At 44.2% G+C, this 26,275-nt stretch overlaps 1 protein-coding gene across 6 annotated transcripts in view; it reads right to left on the reverse strand.

Annotated features, from left to right (window-relative positions):
• Positions 1 to 26,275, reverse strand: part of FAT3 (FAT atypical cadherin 3) — a 502,317-nt gene that overhangs the window by 150,654 nt on the left and 325,388 nt on the right. The window lies entirely within an intron of this gene.

A 26,275-nucleotide genomic window follows, 5' to 3' on the forward strand; every position in this document is an offset into this window, starting at 1 on the left:
TCTATAGATTTGATGGTTCAATTATTTTTTTTCCATATGGAATCAAAGTTTGGCCCACATCTACTAATACGTGAACAAAAGAGTAACGCCCACCGGTCTACAACATAACCCAACCCAAAACAAACACTGAGAAGACATCTTCTCTTATCTGGTACATAAAGATCACATCTAGATTTACCAAATGGACTATTGCTGAAACTGCATGACCCGACATCACTACTTAGTACATTACTTGGGACTAGGGTTGAGCGATCGGGATCAGGAAAGATCGCATCAAGCAAATTTCAGAATCGCGATTGGGATCAGCTGGAAAATGATCGGAAATCGGATTTTGAAATCTCAAGATCGGTTTAACCCAAAAAATGACTTTTCCCATAGTGAAGCATTGACTAGGGTTGAGCGATCGGGATTGGGAAAGATCGGATCCCGATCGGCGATCGAGCAAATTTCACGACTGGCTGGAAAATGATCAGAAATGGAATTTTAAAATCGATCCTGAAATCTCAAGATCAGCTCAACCCTACTTGGGTCATGAAGATGACTAAGCCAAACCAAGGATAACAGTATTGTAGATCGGAAGGGACTTGCACGAAATACGGCACGGCCAATGCTTTGTCCAAGTTTTGACTAGCCCACCAAAGCATCCTCCATGCTGTTGTAGGTCACTTTTTTGGATTATCTCACTGATATCCTATCAGAACTTTATTTTTCATGTACAATGGTATCAACAAGACTTTTAATGCAATTAGACGTAGACCTATAGCTTGAGGGTAAACCACCAGAATCATCGTGACTGCGGGTCCCGAGGTATCCCAATCCAACACCTTATCATCCTTATGGTCCGCAGTGATAAATTGCCTATAATAAGTCAAATAATCCAAAAAATGAAGACCTCCACTGTGCATAAGAGATGTCACATCTTATTACCGCAGTACGTCTCGACATTCTCTCCTTACGATTTATTATATTAGTTACATTTAGAAGACACGAGGTGGCAAGACTACATGAGAAGATGGATGAGGGTACGAGATACTGCAAAGTTTAAAACATGAACTTTGTATTTGGATGATCCGTAGGACACAGAAAGACACATCAGAGGCTTCTCCTCTTGTTTCCACTGCTTGGAGATATATTGAGTTTACTGATCTCTTTATCTAGACAGTTCCGTCGGTGAGACTATCTGAGCCGGGATGGCAGGTTTCCACACTGTTGAGTCAGGTAATTTTGATTATTACACATTGATTGCCGTGCTGTTTATCAACTCCGCAGCTCACTGCAGCATAAAAAGCCCTCCCACTGGATGGTCTATTTCACAAAAAGCTATATCTGAAGCGCAATTTCACATTGTATCATCTCCCCTGCTGGAACGTTAATGCTGAAAATCCCACTGCAGTTACACACACATTCCTAAACCTGCAACACTGCGAAAAATCAATATGAACAAGGGAAATACAGCTCGGTTCATCAACAAAATGTAAGTGTCGGTAATGTTCTTAAAGGGGATGCCCACCCTCGCGTGATATTTACTTTCCCTATATTGTGAATCTACTGTTCTGGATTACACAAACACTATAAAACATAATTACATTACAAAATAATTAGAGCCATGTTTGTCCTCCTACTTCAGCTTCCCCCAAATAGGCTGGCCGGTCGTTATGGTGGGCGGCACATGCTCAGAACTAACAACTACCCAATCAATTACCCCATGATGGTCAAAACAGCCATGACATTCTGGCAAATGGGACCAGCCTCAGCTATAAAACTGGATAAACCACAGAGCCTACACCAGGGATGCCCAATATGTCAATTGCGATCTACCGGTCGATCGCGAAGGATGTATGGGTCGATCGCGGGATCGGTGTCTGCTTGTTGACAACGCAGGCTGAGAATCATCTCTGGACACTGGCAGGCCGGGGCCTTGCACTCGTTCGCAGTCAGGGCTGCAGTGGCCCTGCCTGCAAGTGTCCAGAGATGATTCTCAGCCTGCATTGTGAACAAGCAGACACTGGAGAGCTGTCTCCTGCTCTCACACTCCACACCGCCCACAGGCCCCGCCCTGGGCCCACCCCTGGCCCCGCCCTGCCCACGAGAAGTGGGTAGTAGATCTTATGCCTTGGTCAGTTTAGAAAGTAGCTCACATGCTGAAAAAGTGTGAGCGCCCCTGGTCTACACTATTGGCCAGTAGTGCTCGCTGGAGTTCTACGACCCCTTCAATTTGCCAATTGGTTGGGGTCCTGTTGCCCATCACTGATATATTTAATGTACGTATGTGTCCTCCCTTAACTTTTTGCAAATTTTCAATGATGAAAATACAAAACATTACTGCAAAATGTTAGAAAAACCCTTGACAGGCTGCAAGTCACAACACTTTGGGTGGCCACACAGACAAATATAGTATTAGCGGGTCTTCGGTCGGCCACAGTTCTTTTGAATAATGTTGAAGCCCCAACACTGGAGAGTCAGGTCACTTATAGGAGATTAGCGTCACCACTCTACTATGTTGGGAATTCAGAAGGACAGTGGCGCAGTTCCCTCTTGTAGTCCCCCCCACCCTGCAAGCAAAGCGATCTTTGCCACTACTCTCTGAATGTCCTGGTGTAGAAAGGTGGTGGCACTTGTAGGAGGTCACTGCCAGCGCCCTATTGCATCGGGAGTTTGGGAGAATAATGGCACAGTTCTTCTTATAATTCATCCCAACCAGCTGTTGCAGATCAATTTCTTGTGCCACCTTCCTAAATTTGTGGTGCACTAGAGTGGTGGCACTGATCTCCTACAAGTGCCACCACCCTTCACCACTGGGCCATCTGGAGAGCAGAACTAGTGATCACAAGGGGGAAAGTCAACAGCCACAAGAAGGAACGTTGGCTGGCCATGGATGGGTGGGATGGTGGATTGGGGATGTTGGTCTTGGTCGACTTTCTGCAGATGAGGAGAAAGGGACTATATCCCTGTATACCAACGTTTTCAAACCTTTTCAGACTCTGGGCACCCCTGGAAAATAAATTCCCACCAAATAAAACCAAAGAAGACACAAAGATTCCAAGGATGCAGATAATGTCGTCATCTTCTGAATCAAACTGTTGTGGCCCCCTGGTGGGTCTCCACAGTGCCCCTGTTAGGAATCACTGATGTATAGTATGGACAGGGCACAGTATCTCCAAAACATGTTTTTTTTTTCTAAACTGATCATCTCGCGACATGTTAAGCCAGAACGAAATGTAATAAATGATACATCTGATTTCGTAAAATTCCTTTAAAAAATTCCTTCCCATTACGATAGGTTCTAACTTATGATTTTTAAAAATTGCAAATTTGCTAAGTCTTTGAATATGCAAAAATATAATTCCACCAAAATGTTTAGTGTGACTTGGTCTGTATTGTGAAATACTATGATTTATGAAACGTAGAGTATCAGGAAAATATTAAGTAGCAAAGTGCGCTGTGCCTGGCTGGTCTCATCCCCAGAATCCTTTCCAAGAGTGTCTGTCTGGGATAAACAATTCAGCTACTGAGGTCGTGCTCAGTCTGACAGCTGACTGCAAGTTATGACAGTATCAGGAGATGACACTGTGCACCCTTTGTCTAAAATAAATATATAAAAATCCCCTTAACCACAAGACCTTGAAGCACCGAGCACGAAGTTCATATCCTGAGCCAGACAGGGAGACCATAAATAAGAGCAAAGGAAAATCAATTTTGCTGAAATTGTTCAATTGCTGCTCTAAGCAATCAATGATATAGAGGATTCTGGAGATTTCAGTCTGGCTACGGCTAGCGCTAATATCAAAAGTTTCTTGGTTGCAATATTATAGCCAAGTATGAAGACAGATATATAATATCCGGTATATACTGTATAAACACAAAGTAATAAAACACGGATTATCGATGTGCAGTAAATACAATATAAAAAGCGTAAAAAACACAAATAATTTTTGCTTTTGCTCTTCAGACCCCAGAGTATAATAGGTGGAGGCCCACGGATTTGGGAGTGGATTCCGCCCACTAATCTGTGGCAGATTCCGTCCTGAATCTGCCTCCTATTGTTTTCAATAGGAGGCAAAGATCGTAGCAGAACATGGAAAGAATCAGCATTGGGAGTCCCTGCTTACTCGGGAGTTCCTACTTTTCCGGGACTCCCTTCTTATTGGGGAGTCCCTGCTTATTCGGGAGTCCTGGCTTATCCGGGAGTCCCTGCTTATCCGGGACTACCTGCTTATCTGGGAGTCCCTGCTTATCCGGGAGTCCCTGCTTATCCGGGACTCCCTGCTTATCTGGGAGTCCCTGCTTAATCAGGAGTCCCTGCTTATCCAGGAGTCCCTGCTTATCCGGGAGTCCCTGCTTATCTGGGAGTCCCTGCTTATCTGGGAGTCCCTGCTTAATCGGGAGTCCCTGCTTATCCAGGAGTCCCTGCTTATCCGGGACTCCCTGCTTATCTGGGAGTCCCTGCTTAATCAGGAGTCCCTGCTTATCCGGGAGTCCCTGCTTATCCGGGACTCCCTGCTTATCTGGGAGTCCCTGCTTAATCAGGAGTCCCTGCTTATCCAGGAGTCCCTGCTTATCCGGGAGTCCCTGCTTATCTGGGAGTCCCTGCTTATCTGGGAGTCCCTGCTTAATCGGGAGTCCCTGCTTATCCAGGAGTCCCTGCTTATCCGGGACTCCCTGCTTATCTGGGAGTCCCTGCTTATCCGGGAGTCCCTGCTTATCTGGGACTCCCTGCTTATCCGGGAGTCCCTGCTTATCTGGGAGTCCCTGCTTATCTGGGAGTCCCTGCTTAATCAGGAGTCCCTGCTTATCCAGGAGTCCCTGCTTATCCGGGACTCCCTGCTTATCTGGGAGTCCCTGCTTAATCGGGAGTCCCTGCTTATCCAGGAGTCCCTGCTTATCCGGGACTCCCTGCTTATCTGGGAGTCCCTGCTTATCCGGGAGTCCCTGCTTATCTGGGACTCCCTGCTTATCCGGGAGTCCCTGCTTATCCGGGAGTCCCTGCTTATCCGGGACTCCCTGCTTATCTGGGAGTCCCTGCTTATCTGGGAGTCCCTGCTTATCTGGGAGTCCCTGCTTAATCGGGAGTCCCTGCTTATCCAGGAGTCCCTGCTTATCCGGGACTCCCTGCTTATCTGGGACTCCCTGCTTATCCGGGAGTCCCTGCTTATCTGGGACTCCCTGCTTATCCGGGAGTCCCTGCTTATCTGGGAGTCCCTGCTTATCTGGGAGTCCCTGCTTAATCAGGAGTCCCTGCTTATCCAGGAGTCCCTGCTTATCCGGGACTCCCTGCTTATCTGGGAGTCCCTGCTTAATCGGGAGTCCCTGCTTATCCAGGAGTCCCTGCTTATCCGGGACTCCCTGCTTATCTGGGAGTCCCTGCTTAATCAGGAGTCCCTGCTTATCCGGGAGTCCCTGCTTATCCGGGACTCCCTGCTTATCTGGGAGTCCCTGCTTAATCAGGAGTCCCTGCTTATCCAGGAGTCCCTGCTTATCCGGGAGTCCCTGCTTATCTGGGAGTCCCTGCTTATCTGGGAGTCCCTGCTTAATCGGGAGTCCCTGCTTATCCAGGAGTCCCTGCTTATCCGGGACTCCCTGCTTATCTGGGAGTCCCTGCTTATCCGGGAGTCCCTGCTTATCTGGGACTCCCTGCTTATCCGGGAGTCCCTGCTTATCTGGGAGTCCCTGCTTATCTGGGAGTCCCTGCTTAATCAGGAGTCCCTGCTTATCCAGGAGTCCCTGCTTATCCGGGACTCCCTGCTTATCTGGGAGTCCCTGCTTATCCGGGAGTCCCTGCTTATCTGGGACTCCCTGCTTATCCGGGAGTCCCTGCTTATCTGGGACTCCCTGCTTATCCGGGAGTCCCTGCTTATCCGGGACTCCCTGCTTATCTGGGACTCTCTGCTTATCTGGGAGTCCCTGCTTAATCGGGAGTCCCTGATTATTCAGGATTCCCTGCTTATCTGGGACTCTCTGCTTATCTGGGAGTCCCTGCTTATTTGGGAGTCCCTGCTTAATTGGGAGTCCCTGATTATTCAGGATTCCCTGCTTATCTGGGAGTCCCTGCTTAATCGGGAGTCCCTGATTATTCAGGATTCCATGCTTATCTGGGAGTCCCTGCTTATTCGGGAGTCCCTGCTTATTTGGCCAATTCAGCAGAGGGAAGCCACAATGGAATGCTGATACAGGGACATCCCGTAGCCAAATACGGCGGTGGAAAATGAAAAAAATGAAATGGTATTTCGCTTAATTTTCCACTGTGTAAACCTAGCCTTATACTCCGGGTTCTGAAGAGACTCCAGAGTATAAGACAGCGGTTATTTTAGTTCACCCAAGACTCTGGTTTTCTAAAAAAACTAACAATTTGGAATATTCAGGTCAAACCCAACTCGGTAAGATCCGACCTAACATCTATAGCCATGTTATATACAGTATAATAAATCAGAATCGGAAAACGAGTCACCACTCAGATTGTCTTGGGCCACTTTCCCACCACCATCTCTACGTAGGATGGTCCTTAACATGATCTTCAAAGGGCACAAGACACCTCAAGGACCAAGACATCTCCAAGGACCTCAAAACACCCACATGATCTACCTCCATGCAACGTTATACATGACTTTGAGGACACAAACTCTTTTGAGATGTCCATACCCTACTGGGTGAACGTTGGATGCAGATACTGTACATTTGAAGACCACCCTTTGCCATTTTTTACCCTGCGTTGTTCCGTTCCTTGGGGTCTTTGGCTCTATTTTTCAGGTCATTATAAAACTCTTAAACTGTTGAAGGTTTCCTAATCCCGTATCAATTACTGCCCAAATTCTACCCGCTGGCGGACAGCCCTCCGCACATTAAATACTATGATTTATTTAGTTGAACTGGTCTGTATGGAGAAGATCAGTTCGGCCTGGCAGTCGCGTAGAGGAATTGGCTCGGTGCTGTTCTCATTCATTTTAAGGCCATATGGTCTACCTGGTGAGAACAAATCTGTTAATGATTATACAGCATGTCTTTTACTAACCATGGGATTAGGGAAATATAATTATGAATTGCATTGCTCAAGGGAAAAGTAATTACATTGAAATTGTGTATTTCTAGGTAGTGGGCTGAACCAGATCATTTCTCCACTTTATTCTCCACTTTATTCCCGGTTATTAAATTTCTGAAATTACATTTTGTAACACGGAAAAAATGTAGCAAAAAGGAAATCTCTGCATCGATGAAGCGTGACGGATCCTATAGTCTCTTCTATGATACATCACCAAGTAGAGATGAGCGGAGATTCTTTTCGTTTCTGGTACGGGTGGTTTGGCCCAAACACTCATTTTGGGTTGGATAAGTTCTTCTTGAACTGGAAGTGAAATTATTAGGTCAGATCAGGTGGAGGACCAGGGGAGGTGAGTAAAATTATCAAACAGTTATACTCACCTTCCCTCACCTTTCTTGGACACCTTCCCAATTATAAACTTCAGTGGTGACCCCTGGGATCATCCAAGAAGCCGGAAGAGGACGAACAAGGAGGAGCAGACATCACCAGGTTGCTCAGGAGAGGTGAGGGAAGGTAAGTATAATTGTTTGTTATTTTTACACCTCCCCTATTATACTGAAGAGACCCCAGATTATAATCATTTCAATTCCGGTTCGTGAGTGATAAATCTGCAAAGTTTTAGGCTCGGATGTCCAACTTTTGGAAAATTTGGGTCGAATCTGGAGAATTAAGTTTGCTCATCTCTAATCCCAAGTAATTTAGGGGAAGGCCACTTAATGTTAAACCAAAACCCCTACCCACCATGTTTTTTTGGGTTTTTTTAAGATTTTTTTTTTATATATATAACAAGAACGACAGTCCAAGACCACCTGGTTATCTGGAAAAGTAATAACACTAAGGTGAGGCATGACTGCAAATTGAGATCCTTCTCCTCCCCCATGCCTCACTCATAAGGTCAAGGAAAATTAAATTCAGTATCTTAGTTCTCGAGCTCTGCGAGCAGTTAATGGTGGAATTGGAAAGTTGGAAAGAAAATGGAACATTTCTCCAATATGAAATATACAGAAAGGTGTGACCTTTGCCCTTTGTAGGAGGAGGAGCCCCGGAAGTGATGATACGGCCTCCACACAGAGCCCTGATCCCAACATCATCCAGTCTGTCTGGGATGACATGAAGAGACAGAAGGATTGGAGCAAGCCTACAGCCACAGAATGCTTTATGGCCAAAGACTTCAGATAATGGATGGCAGATGAGTCTGATTTAGACCATCTTTCATGACACAAAAGACCAGATCAATGCCAGATATCTGCTGAAAAGTTGGTCCAGCACGTTGGATGTTTCCCATTGTTGTCATGTGCTGTAGCTACAAAGTTGTTCATGTCGTATGACAGATCTGCATCCTATCAGTGGAAGCCTAGCCTGGGCCACAGATCACGGCCGAGATCAACCGGTGATTTGTGTTTTTAACTTATGACATTGTTGTCCAAGACAAGACCTTCAGAGATTACTACGAACGACAAGCCAACCAACATGCTCGGGTTAACCGAACACATGAGATGAACAGATGTTCAAGTATATAACCTGGTTTTAATCCAAACCTGTGGAAACCATATGTCCTGTATTAAAATGTTTAATCCTGTAGCCCACATGGTTGTCTTTTTTTTTCCAAACCGAGACACAGAGTAAAGTCTACATCCTCTATTCTCCTGCAATAAGTCAACGTCAACCTATCCAAAAGATATAGTGACGCTAGAACCTACCAAAAAGAGCTGCAGTAGTTATACATCATCGGGTAGAAGACAATGATCCTCATACCGAGGCTAAAATACTCATTGACTAAGTTCTATGAAGGTGGTGGACACAACCTAGTCCATAAATATGGACCACATGGAGGTCCAAACCTTCAACCTTCCAGACCTTGACCTCATGATCCTCATACCAAGGCAAAAATGGACATTGACTCTACGTTCTAGAAATACGGCTAATCCAACGTTATTACCATGGCCTAGTTTATAAATATGGACCACACCAAGGTTCAATAAGAACATGGCTCTCATTATGGGAAGAGGGTGGGGAATTTGTTTTAAATCCTTGACCTCATGATCTTCACGCCAAGTCAAATCTAAGTTCTAAGATGGTAGATCCCTCTTTTTTTTTTTTTTTTTTAACATTGATGAATATGGACCACATGGAGGTCCAATACCAAGGGGGTGTGGAATTCATTTTTAAACCTTGACCTCAAGATCATCAGGCCAAGGCAAAAATTCACATTGACCCGATGCTCTATTAAGATGGTGGATCCAATTTTTTACTTTGGCTTAGTTTATAAATATAGACCACATGGAGGTCCAATATCAACATGGCTTTCAATGAGGCAAGAGGGTGGGGAATTCATTTCAAAAGCTTGACCTGGCGGCCTAAAAGATTTACTATAAATTAAAGGGATCCTATCTTTCAAAGACATTTTTTTCTAACTAACACGTTGGAATAGCCTTAAGAAAGGCTATTCTTCTCCTACCTTTTGTAGTCTTCTCGGCGCCGCCATTCGCTTGAAATTCCGTTTTTTCTTGGTATGTAAATGAGTTCTCTCGCAGTACTGGGGGCGTCCCCAATGCTGCAAGAGAACTCTCTCCAGCGCCGCCTCCATCTTCTTCTGGAACGAGGTCTTCACCGCGTCTAACTTCTAGGTCTCAGGCCTAGGGCAAGCCGACTGCACATGCTCGGAGCCACAAGAAAAATGGCCGCTTACACAGTATTCGAAGCGGCCATTTTCTCGTGGCCGGCAGACATGCCCTAAGCCCGAGGCCTAGAAGTCTGAAGCCTGAGCCAGAAGAAGACCTCGTTCCAGGAGAAGATGGAGGCGGCGCTGGAGAGTTCTCTGGCAGCATTGGGGACGCCTCCAGTGCTGTTTGAGTGCTTGTGCCTGCTCCCAGTGCTGCGATGGGAACTCATTTACACACTGAGAAAAACCGGAAAGTCAAGAGAACGGCGGCACAGAGAAGACAACGAAAGGTAGGAGAAAAATAGCCTTTCTTAAGGCTATTCCAACGTGTTAGTTAGAAAAATATGTCTTTGAAAGATAGGATCCCTTTAAGAAATCTTGGATTTAATTTTGTGGCTCATGGACATTCAAAGATATGCCAATTTTACTAAGAAGCCTCTATTAGCACACCTAAGATTAAGACCAGCCTAAAATCTCCCCCAGTAGTGTGAATAAGGCCACGTAGAGAGGGTGTTGTGAATTACAAACATGTTCTGTATTAGAAACAGCGCCACTCTTGTCCATAGGTGGTGTCTGGTATTGCAGTTCGCCCTCGTTTCAGATTGAGCAATACTAGACTACAGTCTATGGAAAAAATGTAGATACATAAAAAATTCTTCTTCGCCCAGCGCACTCGGATGCCTACATGAAATCAGATCAGCGCCACTGAATGAAATCTTCGGCGGCAGCTTGTTTTACAAATGATTATATCGTATCAATCTGAAAATATTCATCTTTTTCGATTTAATTTTCGGATCAGCGGGAACTAAATACCTTCATTCTGCCTTATTTTAATGAGTCTGATTGCCGCTCAGCATTGACAACAGATGGCCCCAATTTACCCAATCATGGGAGCTCTTTATATTCGAGCAGTGGCACGCCACAATGGGCGTCTATTATACGTTACAATACTATAATTGTCCTACAAATGGCGGAGGAACGGGGCATTGTGATAATGCAGGTGTGGGAGAGTTGTGCTTACACCGTGGCGTCATCTTCATAGCCGGCACACCGGGTTCTACGCGAATTATGCCCTATGAAGCCATTTAGATGTTTTTGTTGTTGTTTTTGTGTCGAACACTTTTTGGTTTGAAGCTCTTTTTTTTTTTTTGTTCATATTGTAAAAACAAAAAGAAAACAAAAGAACAAAAATAAAAAATGATATCAAGTTTTAGGCCGGTGATGTTTTTGATGTTTTTGATCGATCTAACGGGTATTAAAAACGGGTGGACCTGCCCGTTTTTCACAGCGGTTTTGCATATGTTCCATTCCATTTTACCGTTTTTGACCCATTGACCCGTTTTTTTTAAATCAGTTAAAAATGGATCTATTGAAATTCTATTGGGTCCGTGTGTCCATGTTTATAACAGTGCCCCCTACCTATCATATATCATAGTATGTATATCGCCTTATGCGGTAGGAAACCAAGAAATATTTTTGATTTTGATCAATTTTACATGATGACTGGTCAACATGGACATGACATTGATGGCCTGTGAAGCAGGAGCTTTGAACAGATATAGTAGGGGTGTCAACTGTGGGATCCCCACCAATCTAATATTGATGATCTATCCCAGGGGTCCTCAAACTTTTTAAACAGTGGGCCGGAGGCAGAGCAGGTCGCACAGAGATTGGGAGCGGTGCCCTCCAATAGGTAAAATGAAGTGTGCTCCATGGCCTGGCCCGTGCTCCCCAGGAGCTTCATTATAAATGCACGCCTGCCGGCGTTGTTGGCGGGGCCAGACAGAAGTGCTTGGCGGGCCGCATGTGGCCCGTGGGCCACAGTTTGAGGACCCCTGATCTATCCTATAGTGAGGTCATGAATATTTATATATTTATATATTTAGTAGGCGCTGCTCCACTGATTCAGGAACAGTTGGAATTTTTTCTCTAGCCCCCACCATTCCTGAGTAATCAGTCCTGATACTTTCAGCACAATTATGCTCTCTACTATCAGGTGGGCGGTCTCTGACTTTATGCTCCTGTCAAAGACCGCCTACCTGATAGTAGAGAGCACAATTGTGCTTAAACTAACAGCACTGATATCTCCAGAATGGTAGGGGCTAGAGAAAAAATAACAACTGCTCCAGAATCAGTGGAGCGGCGACTACTGATGGATACTAACAACTGGAAATGGTGGAGGTAGTGAAAGGTCCCCTTTAAAGTAAAAATATATGTATACCTGCCTTTCAATTTGACTGAGCATCCAGAGGAGAGACTCTATTAGGATCCCTGGTCTTCCTAACCGATGATGCAGCCAATTGGTGGTTAAGCAGTGATGCTCCACTGTAATGGAGCCACTGATTGGCAATTGTGGCTCCCCACCAGATGGAGAGGTGAGTATTAGAGATGAGCGAGTAGTATTCGATCGAGTAGTGAGTATATATTTTATTTATTTATTTTCATTCATAGGGGAACAAAAATGACCTGAAACCCCCCTTTAAGTCCCGAAAAAGCGCTATAAAAATGCTTGATTTGAAAGAATAATTTTATCTCTTCTTTTCCGTATTTTAGATCTTTTTTTATGTTTGAACCTTTATTTTGTTTCTCTCCACTCCACGATCGTCCTCAGCAGCGAGCGGCAGTACAGACGCAATTTACTGCCCACAGGAAAAACACTTTCAAAGTTATAAGCAAAGAAAACTTTTTATCCTTCGGTGTGGAAAAGACATAAAGTGGAAAAGATGGTATGGGGGCACTCCGGAGGTGCCTGGCAACAGTAGGAAGCAAATGTGACATAACAGTAAAGACGGCAGTAGAAGTGCGCACCACTGAGATAATTGTGTAGTGTGGGCTCGCCTAAAGGGCCGACAAAGTAGCGATCTGTGCTAAAACAGTACCGGGAACGTTACATGGTAGAACATGAGGGGGGCTCATCCTCTAACCGCTGAAAGCAACAAAATGCAATTTCCAGAACAAAAAAAATTATTTACTGTAGTTCAAGGGAAAAAATATTTCACTGTAAAAAATCACAAGAATGGGTTAAATAAGGTGCCGGGTGTAGAAAATACATTATAATACTCATCTATTAGACTATATACAGCATCTCTCTCTTTGAAGGATCTGTTGTAATGCATCACCTCCCCTGCGGGGGTGCTGTAGGGAAATCAATCACTTGTGGCCACGTTCTGATGTTCATATCTAAAGTTCCATTAAGAATTTCAGTGGTTTCTGGAAAGCAAAGGATCAGGTAAAATCAACCACTGATTTACTTGTCCCCCAGTTGCCCGATGCACATGCACACTTGGCTATACTGAGCATGCATGTGTTCTGAATGGGGACATAGGAGTAAGGCCTCGTTCACATCTGCGTTGGTATTCTGTCTGGGCGAGTCCGCATGAGGACCCCCCGAACAGAATACCGAACGCAACTGCAGGCGGTGAGCCAGTGAAAGCACATGGACCCCATAGACTATAATATATAGTGTACCTGTTTACTTCACTCTTCCAGATAAACTGCTATATGTGCGGAGTAACACAATGTATGCTCATTATATGGCTTCTATTTTGCATTATAGTGCAGTTTTCCCTCCTGCTGGCTCTATCTGTAGCTTGCAGTTCTCCCTGAGCTGATGGGTGGAGACTAGCTGCCGTACAGTGCACACAGTAAGTAGAGAAGAATCTGCTCCATATTGTCTCTCTGACTCAGAAACAGCCCTAGGACCATGCAGGACATATATAGAGAAGTATTGAATTGTACTTTGGTTGTGAGAGAAAGCTCCTATTTAGCTCTAGCATAAGAGTATAACTGCTGCTATCTCTCCTTCTGTTCACGCCTCCCCTCTTGATAGACTTCTATAGACGAGTTGTTAGAGATACCTGAGCGAGAGTCTCTGATCTGAACACATATATAATAAGTCAGGGTGAAAGTCTGTTTCACAGAGGGAGAGTGTCTGGGAAGCAAGCTGATAAGTGGAGAAAGAAGCATTTTTCCCTTATAAGATATATTAGAAAGTGTCTTATAATCGACCGTACCATTCATTTTTGCAGGTTTATGGGATTATTTCAAGAATGAAATTTGTCAAAATCAGAATTTTGTCTTAAGGTACAGCACTTTGTTTAAACTAAGTGGAACAGCATAGATTTGAATATGTTCTTTTGGGTGAGCAGGGGCACAGATAGGTGAATGCTTGTATCGTGGGGGTGCCAACAGGCCACTTTTATGTATTTAGATACAACGTAAGGCCTCATGCACACAATCGAGTGTACAGGCCAGGGGTCCAATTTTTTAACAGAAGATACTTGAATGACTCAGATCCGAGCACCTTTTATGTTACATTGACTTTAATGGGGGGTTTTCATTCCATTCTAATTAGGGTTCAGTGATCGGGAAAGATCGGATACCGATCGGTGATCGAGAAAATTTCTCGATCGCGATTGGCTGGAAAATGATCGAAAATCAGATTTCAAAAACGATCCTGAAATCTCAAGATCGGCTCAACCCTAGAATACATAAACATAAAGTAACTAGGGCTGAGCGATCGGGATCGGGAAAGATCGGATCCCGATCAGCGATCGAGGAAATTTCAAGATCCTGAAATCTCAAGATCGGCTGGAAAATGATTGAAAATCGGATTTTAAAAACGATCCTGAAACCTCAAGATCGGCTCAACCCCAATTCTGATCCATTGGGCATGCTCCATAATCGGAAAGGAGCAACGGAGCACCCCTCGTACTGCCCAGTTGGTCATGAACTAAACCTTTACCATACTGTATTCAGTGTCTGTGGTCCAATTCACAGCAAAACTAATTAACCCCTAGCTTTCACAGACTAACAATTTGCTATTCTAGTCAGTTGTTTATCTTTTTTCCACTCTGTCTGTTTCAGTGTCAGTCTTCACTGACACTGGTATTCTATTCACATTCAGGATAAACAGTGCTGTCTATGTTGGAAACTCTGCTGGCATTGTAGTAGAAGAGATGAGTCTACTCAGTAAACATTGGCACATCTGTGGCGGCAGCATATGGGGCCCGTACAGGTACGGTATAACATATCAGTGTATGATCAGCTTTAGCAGGTAGCCGGCTGGCACTAATACATCTTCGCTGTGTACATTAATCTGGCCTAGAAGTAACACCGGAGTCTCGTGTTTGCCAAGTTTCACGGTATAAAGTGACAGTATTATTATAACATGTCAGGCGAGATTATTTCAGATTCTGCTTAATGGATCTAAAAAGGAGCCGGGAAATACAATGTGCACAGGCTGCAAAAGGAGCAGTAGACGGAATATGGTGGTGGTGGTGGTGGGGGGGTTATTACAGGTTATAGCTCATCTAGATTCCTTAAAGGGAATGTGTCACCAGAAAATGATGCAGTGTTAAGCATATTTAATAATTAAAATTTTTGTGATTTTTTTTTCCAATTTTCCACTTTTTTATTTTTTTATTTTTTTAATCACTAAATCCTGCAATTTTCACTCTGGCCACTAAGCCTATTAATAGATGACATCTTAATTCTGAAGGGATTTTTCTATGCAAAATCATAGACAGGATTACAATAGGAAATAATGCCTCTACTGAGAACATCACTGACCCACCATTGCATGTCCCAGTTTATCACATCCTTATAGTCAATGGGTCTTCAAAATGGATCTGTATGAAAGTAAAATTATCCTAAACCTTGAAAAATGGAAAAAATGTATCCTTAACCTGATAGATTTCTGGTTCATGTCCTCCTGACCTAAAAATCTTCAAAGTCTACTTGACAGTTATTGAGATGACCAAACACGGACTGTCAGTAATAGGGCTGAGCCGATCTTGAGATTTCAGGGTCGTTTTTAAAATCTGATTTCCGATCATTTTCCATCTCAACCTGATCCCAATCCCAATTCCGATCCTAATGCAAGTCAATGGGATTTTTTTTAATGATCGAAGATCGGATTTGAAAAACACTTCAATTTTTGGACTCCATGCTGTGTAGTGATTAAAAAAAAATCAGCCGGCTACTTAGTCCCCCCTGGTGTTCACTTACCTGCACAGATCCGCTGCCACTCCCCGTTCTTCTTGCTCCTCTTCTCTTTCATTCACATTCCTTCAGAGCGCCGTGCGTGCCCTCGCCTCCCTAGGTTAGTGATAGAGATGCTGGAAGTAGGCGGGACTTGTTGTGCTTTAGGAGACTGTGGGCGGATACAGGGCGGGGAGACGTGAGTGCATCACTCACGTCTCCCCTCCCAGTACCCGCCCACACTCTCCTAAACCACAAGCCCCACCTTCTCCCAGCATCTCTTACACTATCCTAGGGAGGCGGGGACACGAACTGCGCTCTGAAGGAATGTGAATGAGAGAGAAGAGGAGCGAGAAGAATGGGGAGCGGCAGCGGATCTGTGCAGGTAAGTTGAGCGATCGGGATCGGAATTCCGCTCCCGATCTTTTTTAGGTGGGATCGGAACCCAATCACGATTGTGAAATTTACTCGATCACCAATCAGGATCTGATCTTTTCTGATCCCGATCGCTCAACCCCAGTCAGTAACAATAAACGTCATCCCGAAAACTGGGCCGAATTTACCTAAAAAGTTTTATCCATCATATGACTTTCAAGATAAAGGGTGAAAATGTTTTAAAAAACATGCCGAATGCGCAGATCTGTATACCGCGCGCTACTGCTTTGTATTCAGATACGATCTGGCAACGTTCCCGAGGTCGCACTCCTCCGGGTGTTATCCAAAGTGATAACAGCTTTGTAAAATTAACATTTGCACGAAATGTCAGAGTGTTTGTTATTTTTAATAACCGATGTGGTGTTGAGGAAAAATAAAAAGTCAACCTTCAAAAAGCTATACAAAAAAATACATAGGGTACGGCGACAAGTTTTTTTTTTGTTGTAAACAACATATTTCACGAGCAACTGTTATTATGGAGGAACAAAAGATATACAAAGAAAAAAAAAAGTCAACTTCAAAACAATCACCGATGGAAACGCAAAGTAAATCTCACCAGAAAAACTTCTCCGGCCTCTACTGAGCTGGACACCCATAGCCTGAGTCAAAATTTGATGGACACCACTGAACAAGAGCAGATATACCGATGTATCCTGCCTTAACCTTAATCTTGGCTCAACATTTTTTCAATAAGAGTGGTGCAAGATGACCAATGTTTTTTAAAAACATGGTTTCGGGATCGGGAAAGATCGGATCCCGATCGAGCAAATTTCACGATCGGGATCGGCTGGAAAATGATCGGAAATCGGATTTTGAAATCTCAAGATCGGCTCAACCCTAAAAATGACTTTTCCCATAGAGAAGCATTGACTAGGGCTGAATGATCAGGATCGGAAACGATCGGATCCCAATCGGCAATCGAGGAAATTTCACAATTGCGATCGGGATCAGCTGGAAAATGATCAGAAATCGGATTTTATAATCGATCCTGAAATCTCAAGATCGGCTCAACCCCATTCATGTTTGGCCATCCAGTGGTTGTGTTGTGAGTTGCAACCAGTTGAGGGTTTGACTAGAATGTCACAACTGAATTTATAACCCAAAAAATCGGAGCCCATACCCAAATTTGGGTGGATACTTCTATACCGAAGAGGAAGTAGTTGGTGCTTGGGAGAGGGTGACCGAAATCTAATCTGTTCATCTCCTTCACTTTAAGGCTAGGTTATCTACGTTGGAGACTTTGTCAAAATGTCCTCCTGAAAATTGGTGGAGGAAAATATCCTCCATGGAAGTGTTATACAGTGTTATAGTAAATGGGGTAAGTTGCACTCTAGGTGTTACTGGCTCTCCTTTGTTCGGTTTCCCAGATGGACCCGAACAATGGTAAGGTAGCACCAATGTAAACCAGAACCCGAGCTGGGGCAGAGCTGGTGTCATTCAAGAACTGGCCAAAGGGACATGGAAGAGGAGCAGATAAATTTTAGTTCCTTCTATCCAACTGAGACCCAATTTGATCTTTGATATGGGGTTCCCCACTTTTGCCATTCAGTTTTTGTTGAACAAACTCATCTTGACAACTAACATGTTATAACACAATCTCCAGCTATTCCTCTATTGTTCTAGATGTTGGGAAACCACCATTAATGGCCGTCATTATAACGCCCTTATGAACTGATAGGGGTGAGTGGCGGTATATAACAAAATCCTTCACGTTTTTGATTTTCTTTAAATCAGTATGTAATGCTCCGGCCCCTCGGGCTCTTTACCCGGAATAACAAAGTAGAATAAAGGGGTTATCCAGTTTTTATAAACTATGGGCCAAATAACAGGATCCATCAACACAAAATACTTGCTAATATATATGTTGTTTAAGCTCAGCACTGTTTAGCTGATTTATTTTCAGTTCATTGACCTCAGCTGTGATGTTTCATTGATCAACTCACTACCCCTCCCTGTGAGCAGTTCAGCCAGGAAATGAAACATCACATCAGCACCTCGTATGAGGGAGTGACTTATTACTTGCGATAAGTGGATAAGGGAGGGATACATATAGCATAAATAACAATGATATAAGGAGCAGCAAAGTAAAATAAAGCCAAGCAAAGGGGGCGCAGTGAGAATTTAGCACTGCATATTATTTATGGAAGTTGGATAACCCCTAAAGATGTCTCAACTTAACGTTCTTGGAACTCAATGCCACTGGGCTCCATATATCTGTGCCGATCCTGCCTTCTTATGTGGCAGCCCTATTAGGGACCACGGTATGAGTGTGCGTAATACTTCGGCACCCCCCATACTCATAACTCTATTTGCCTCTCGACTTCTATTAAAGTTCTAAGTAGCGCAAATCAGATTGAGAATTTCCATCCTCGTTTCCTGATGGATAAGTACGTGAGCTCCGTCGGACCTTGTTAGATGCAACGAGCGTAAAACATGCCTTCATTTTCTCAGTATGCGCGCAGATCTGAACTGCTTAGGCCCATTACGACGCGCAGAACTTGGCACGAGGCAGCACAAGACACAGGAGACATCGCAGGCTGACATTTAGACACGAACAGGTGCGGCACCCCACCTCTAATTGGTCACCACGGAGGTAAGTACCTCATAAATGATAGCACAGTGAGCAGCAGTAAGGTTGATGAGGCATCTGTCAATCCAAATCGTAAAGCTAATCTGGCGGTGGCAGCTATATAGTCGAATCTGAATATGCATAAAGCTCACATGGAGTATATTAAAAGAAAAGCAATGGGTTTCTGGAACGGAAATTTCAGCAACCCGTCAAATCTCTCAATCAGTCCGGCAACAAATGCATTATGCACCTGTCATGTCTACATAAAATAGAGATGTGGGCCTGAGATCCGAGCTCAGGTTATGGAGACTGAGGTGCGTTTCCTGAACAGAGTCGTAGTTGTTCATCCGAGATAAAGAGAAGGCAGATTCTGGAGATAAAGGATGATGTGCGGAAAAACAAAGCAACACGAAGCTCCAGGGTAGAGATAGTCTAGTCAGCTGGAAGCCCTCATTATCCTTCCGAATATGTCAACTCAGATTTCTAGTTTCTTCCTATAGATATGTAAACAGTTTTCAGACAAGTTAACCACCACTGATGGGTGAGACGAAGGATCTTCTAGACCAGTTGTTGGACCTCAAGCTACCGGAATGAATGGGAAACTAAACGTAATCATTGGTTTAACGTTGAGATGTGGACCTAAGATTGGTGCTCAGGTTATGGAGACTGAGGTGCATTTTCCTACAGAGAATTGTTCATCCGAGATAAAGAGAAGGCAGATTCTGGAGATAACTGATGATGTGTGGACTGGAAAAACAAAGGAACACAAGGCACTAGAGTAGAGATAGTCTAGCCTACAATGGGTCAGCTGGAAGCCATCATTATCCTTCCAAGTATGTCAAATCAGATTTCTAGATTCTCCCTATGGGTATGTAAAGTGGGACAAGTTAACCACCACTGATGGATGAGACAAAGGATCTTCTAGACCAGTTGATGGACCTCGAGCAACCAGAATCAATCGGAAACTAAATGTGATCATTGGTCTAAAGTTGAGATGTGGGCCTGAGATCGGGATAGACATAGTAGGGTAGAGATAGTCTAGACTACAAAGGGTCAGCTGGAATCCTTTTGAATAGGTCAAGTCAGATCTCTACATTCTTCCTATAGATATGTAGCAGTAGTTTTCAGACAAGTTAACTGATGGGTGAGACAAAGGATCTTCTAGACCAGTTGAAGGACCTCGAGCAACCAGAATCAATGGGAAACTAAATGTGATCATTGGTCTAAAGTTGAGATGTGGGCCTGAGATTGGTGCTCAGGTTATGGGGACTGAGGTGCATTTTCCTACACAGAATTGTTCATCCGAGATAAAGAGAAGGCAGATTCTGGAGATAAATGATGATGTGTGGACTGGAAAAACAAAGGAACACAAGGCACTAGAGTAGGGATAGTCTAGCCTACAATAGGTCATCTGGAAGCCCTCATTATCCTTCCAAGTATGTCAAATCAGATTTCTAGATTCTCCCTATGGGTATGTAAAGTTTTTAGACAAGTTAACCACCACTGATGGGTGAGACGAAGGATCTTCTGGACCAGTTGGTGGACCTCAAACAACCAGAATCAATGGGAAACTAAAAAAGTTGAGATGTGGACCTAAGACCAGTGCTCAGATTTTAGAGACTGAGGTATATTTTCCTACACAGAATTGTTCATCCGAGATAAAGAGAAGACAGATTCTGGAGATAAATGAAGATGTGTTGACTGGAGAAACAAAGCAACACGAGGCTCTAGGGTAGAGATAGTTTAGGCTACAACGGGTCAGCTGGAAGCCATTAAAATCCTTACAAATAGGTCAAGTCAGAGTTATGCATTCTTCTATAGATATGTAAACAGTTTTCAGACAACTTAACCACCATTGATGGATGAGAAAAGATCTTCTAGACCAATTGGTGGATCTTCAGCAACGGGAACCTAAACATGATCATTAGTCAACGGTTATTAGATTTAACAATGAAGGATAGTGTGGTAGACCAACATCGTCTAGAAAGAAGTCAGCTGAATTAAAAAGTTTTGGGAAATAGTTCCGAAGGAACATTCCAAGAAAGATTGTTTGTTCTTCACCCAATGTCATTGAACGTGTATGGCCAGTGGCCAATATGGACTCAAATGTCAACATAATGATTGTTCAATAGATGGTCATTCGTTCAATAGCTCAACCATCGGCCTACTCTCTCTCTCTATATATGAGGAGATCTTGTTCAACATAAGTGGTTGGGTTTGGTTGCTTCATGGACATCGACTATGAATTATTTTGGAAATTTTTGGGGGATATTCAGTTCGAACACAGCTCAGGATGAGGCGGTATCAGTGACCTTTGCCTATGGTGACAACAGCCCTAAAGGAGATACAAGACATATTCCCTATTTTCACAAAAATGGAATAGCCTTCAAAATTTGCCAAAATTATTCCAAAGTCACCTGATACGGTACACATAGGTGATGTATAGGCCCTTGATACATCCCTCCAGTCCTTCCAGTCCTCGTCTTCTAGTAGTTTTCAAGACACAATAAATGCAAATCTCTATTTCCAGCATTATTAGCATTTGCTATATATCAGTACAAATCTGCTCCCTTGTTCCAGATTTCCAATTTATGGGTTTTTATTTGCAAAATCTTCGAAGTACATTTGCACTTATTGTATCTCCGAGGGTTTACTATGAGCCGCTGAGTCGAATATCACATCACATCACAGAACAAATAAGAATACAAATGGGTACAGACTCATTCCTAGGGGTCTGCAAAAAGTACAATCTAACACCTGTATTGACTTTTCCGGGGGAATATGCCGGCTAAATTGTATCAATATGACACGTTAATAAACCCTCACGGCGGGAGCCCTGGATTCTATAATTTCTTCTCTATAAAAGTCTATGAACATGGCTATAAACATTGCAAGTGCACAGCATGGGTCCCCAGCTCATCTGGTATGGAGAACGTTACCCGTTAACATACATTAAGCCCAGCCTTAAAGCAATTCACGATCAAGCAACTGGAATGTAACCTCTAAGGAACAATCCAAATCTTATCAACTTACAGATGCACACGATAAAACTGAGCAAATACTAATGCAGCCTGACAGGTGCAGGATAATGTACCAAAAGACCTCTTGTTTCCCATAACCGGCCCTGGAAATGGCCGAGGCAACGCAAAACAGTAAAAAGCAAAGGCAAATAAAAATGTAAAATGCAACGCGAGGGCGGAATGTGCAAAATGGGATCTGCCGAATAAGGTCATGGAAAACATTAAGAGGCAAAATAGAGCAGGACTTAGAACGGCAACCTTAAAGGGGGTGTCCCACAGTCACAACTTATCACCTAGTCGTACAATGGGTGATAAGCTGCAACCCATTGTTCCCTCTTAGGATGGAGTAGAGATAGGTGAACTTCGCGAAATTCGTCTTGCCAATAGTTGTGAGGTTCATCAACAAGTTTCGGAACTGGAAGTGCTATTATTATACTCTGGGGTCTCTTCAGCGGCAGGAGTATAACAATTGGAGGTCTCAAGGACGTGCTGAAACGTAAGAAACAGCTCATACTCAACATTCTCCTCCTCTCCAAGGCTCCACCACAGCGTGTGGTCCTCTTTCCAACCACCTCTGTCCTCCTGGGTGAGGGGAACCATGGGTTGACATCATGATGATTAAGAACAAGCATCATGATGTTGACGGGCCACAGGGTGACCGCTGAGGCCCAATCACAGACCCCGCAGTTGCATAAAAATAAGAAACAGATCATATTGACCTTTCCTCACCTCTCCAAGGCTCCACCACAGCATCTTTCCAACCACTTCTGATCCCATGGGTGACGTCAGCAGCCCCAAGGGGACCTCTGAGGTCCAATCAAAGCCCACAAGATTCTGATGTCACGTAGGAGGCCAGAAGAGGTTGGAATGGACTGGTGATGGACCTCAGTGGTCACATAGGGTCCATCAACATCATGATGCTTGTGTCTAAGCACCATGATGTCAATGCATGTTCCCTTGATGTCACCCAGGAGGCACAAAGAGGCCCTAAGACACAAGGAAAGAAGACCAAATGCCACAGTAGAACCCCTGAAACGAGAGGAAAGGTATTAGCTGTTTATTATACTCCGGAAGCTGAAGAGACCATTCATGGGTGGCAAACCACAAACATCTCAGGTTCTAACGATTTGTGTAAACCATCATCAGGCACCCCTTTAAGTATCTTCTGCAAGTTAAAAGCCCATACATTTGATGGGCTCTATCAGTATAACTCTAAAAGTAGAGTACAAATCTCTACAGGGGTTCCTTCATTCTAATGATCACGAGGTAGCCATGTTTTCTACAGACTGTCTAGAGTTGGGGTCTATTTTTCTAATACAGAGTTCTAATGATAAATTTCTGTCTACCTACAGCCACCACTAGAGGGAACTTAGGAGCCAACTGCATACAGATTATACATTGAACTCAATAATAAGTCAGTATGCAGTAAACTCCTGAGCTCCTCTAGTGGTGGCTATGGGTAGCAAAGTTTATTTTATGCCTATTCAGAGGATTTAGAGCTCTGTATTAGAAAAATGGAGCTCCGACGGTTATTAAAATACGTCAAGAAATGGAATTAGCACCTATTTACATTAGAAAAATAAAATTGTGTTCAATAATAGATGTTCCCTTTAAGCTAAGCCTGTAAATCACATAGAAATATAATACAGATTGTGTAGGAGATAATTATTTTTTTCCCCCAGCAGTTCAGAAACGTATTGTATCGAGTAATCTGTCTCAGATGCTGCCGATTCAGCAACTTTTTGAGGTGAAGTCTTTCCAAACAGAAGATCAAAGAACTCTTGGGGAATACGTTGAATCAAAGCCTTCATTACATATTCAAGCTTTCTCCTGGCTTCTCAATTCTCATTAGAAATCATGAAATGAGCTTTTATTTACACTCGCCCCATTTACACGGCTTCAATGGGAAGTAGTCGAAGTCATTTAAGAAAAATTCTGTCGAAAAAACCTCCTAATTTACAAGCCGGCCGTGCCGCGGTGCTACAGACGAGCATGAAGAGAGCAGGAAATATCAGGTTTCTAAGCTCATAAGGAAGCATTGACGAGAGGTTACATCAACAACCTTCGTTACTACTGTTTATTATATGGAAACGTGACCTCCGCATGGTGGAAGGACAAGTATCTTCTGGAGAACATGTAAAACCAGCCTGAAGAAGAGCTGCTCTCTAATCTACCGCCATGGCCCAATTTATTTAATGTGTTCAATTTCACCAAAGGGTTTTATATTAAACATAGTATTGTATGTACCAAGTTAATGCAGATCATGTGAATTGGTGCTAAACTGCAATAGTGCTGTTGTTATCGGCTGTGTCCACTGTATAGTTGTGGTAAAGGTGGCAGTACTAGATATATAGACACCTATCGATCTGATATGTAAAGGGAGTCTGTGACCAGACCACAGCAAATCAACTCAGGCTTACAGATAGATAGTTTATGGTCACCTGAATCAGACAGCGATTTACCCATGAAATATTAGTCCCTCTGTTGCTCCTCCAATTTCTTTGGAGCAATGAGGGCATTACTGTTTACCTCTTTGGAATAAAGGTAACACCCTCGTTGATCCAAATAACTAATTTGCATACGGACTAAAACAGCAAGCAGTGATTCACAAGGGAAAAACACTGTCTGACTCAAGTGCTCCTAAACTATCTTCAGGGCTGGGGTGATATGCTGGGTCTGGTGACACTAACCTACCTATCTGCAGGGCTGGGGTGATATGCTGGGTCTGGTGACACTAACCTACCTATCTGCAGGGCTGGGGTGATATGCTGGGTCTGGTGACAGTAACCTATCTATCTGCAGGGCTGGGGTGATATGCTCGGTCTGGTGACACTAAACTATCTATCTGCAGGGCTGGGGTGATATACTGGGTTCTGGTGACACTAACCTATCTATCTGCAGGGCTGGGGTGATATGCTGGTTCTGCTGACAGTAACCTATCTATCTGCAGGGCTGGGGTGATATGCTGGGTCTGGTGACACTAACCTATCTATCTGCAGGGCCTGGGGTGATATGCTGGGTCTGGTGACACTAACCTACCTATCTGCAGGGCTGGGGTGATATGCTCGGTCTGGTGACACTAACCTATCTATCTGCAGGGCTGGGGTGATATACTGGGTTCTGGTGACACTAACCTATGTATCTGCAGGGCTGGGGTGATATGCTGGTTCTGGTGACACTAACCTATCTATCTGCAGGGCTGGGGTGATATGCTGGTTCTGGTGACAGTAACCTATCTATCTGCAGGGCTCGGGTGATATACTGGGTTCTGGTGACACTAACCTATGTATCTGCAGGGCTGGGGTGATATGCTGGTTCTGGTGACACTAACCTATCTATCTGCAGGGCTGGGGTGATATGCTGGTTCTGGTGACAGTAACCTATCTATCTGCAGGGCTGGGGTGATATGCTGGTTCTGGTGACAGTAACCTATCTATCTACAGAGCTGGGGTGATATGCTGGTTCTGGTGACACTAACCTATCTATCTGCAGGGCTGGGGTGATATGCTGGTTCTGGTGACACTAACCTATCTATCTGCAGGGCTGGGGTGATATGCTGGGTCTGGTGAGACTAACCTATCTGCAGGACTGGGGTGATATGCTGGTTTTGGTGACAGTAACCTATCTATCTGCAGGGCTGGGGTGATATGCTTGGTCTGGTGACAGTAACCTATCTATCTGCAGGGCTGGGGGATATGCTGGGTCTGGTGACAGTAACCTATCTATCTTCAGGGCTGGGGTGATATGCTGGTTCTGGTGACAGTAACCTATCTATCTGCAGGGCTGGGGTGATATGCTGGTTCTGGTGACAGTAACCTATCTGCAGGGCTGGGGTGATATGCTGGTTCTGGTGACACTAACCTATCTATCTGCAGGGCTGGGGTGATATGCTGGTTCTGGTGACACTAACCTATCTATCTGCAGGGCTGGGGTGATATGCTGGGATCTGGTGACACTAACCTATCTATCTGCAGGGCTGGGGTGATATACTGGGTCTGGTGACAGTAACCTATCTATCTGCAGGGCTGGGGTGATATATGCTGGTTCTGGTGACACTAACCTATCTATCTGCAGGACTGGGGTGATATGCTGGTTCTGGTGACACTAACCTATCTATCTGCAGGGCTGGGGTGATATGCTGGTTCTGGTGACACTAACCTATCTATCTGCAGGGCTGGGGTGATATGCTGGTTCTGGTGACACTAACCTATCTATCTGCAGGGCTGGGGTGATATGCTGGGATCTGGTGACACTAACCTATCTATCTGCAGGGCTGGGGTGATATGCTGGTTCTGGTGACACTAACCTATCTTTCTGCAGGGCTGGGGTGATATGCTGGTTCTGGTGACACTAACCTATCTATCTGCAGGGCTGGGATGATATGCTGGTTCTGGTGACAGTAACCTATCTGCAGGGCTGGGGTGATATGCTGGTTCTGGTGACAGTAACCTATCTATATGCAGGGCTGGGGGATATGCTGGGTCCGGTGACAGTAACCTATCTATCTTCAGGGCTGGGGTGATATGCTGGTTCTGGTGACAGTAACCTATCTATCTGCAGGGCTGGGGTGATAT

The sequence above is a fragment of the Leptodactylus fuscus genome, chromosome 2 (assembly GCF_031893055.1).
Source record: "Leptodactylus fuscus isolate aLepFus1 chromosome 2, aLepFus1.hap2, whole genome shotgun sequence".
Taxonomy (NCBI): domain Eukaryota; kingdom Metazoa; phylum Chordata; class Amphibia; order Anura; family Leptodactylidae; genus Leptodactylus; species Leptodactylus fuscus.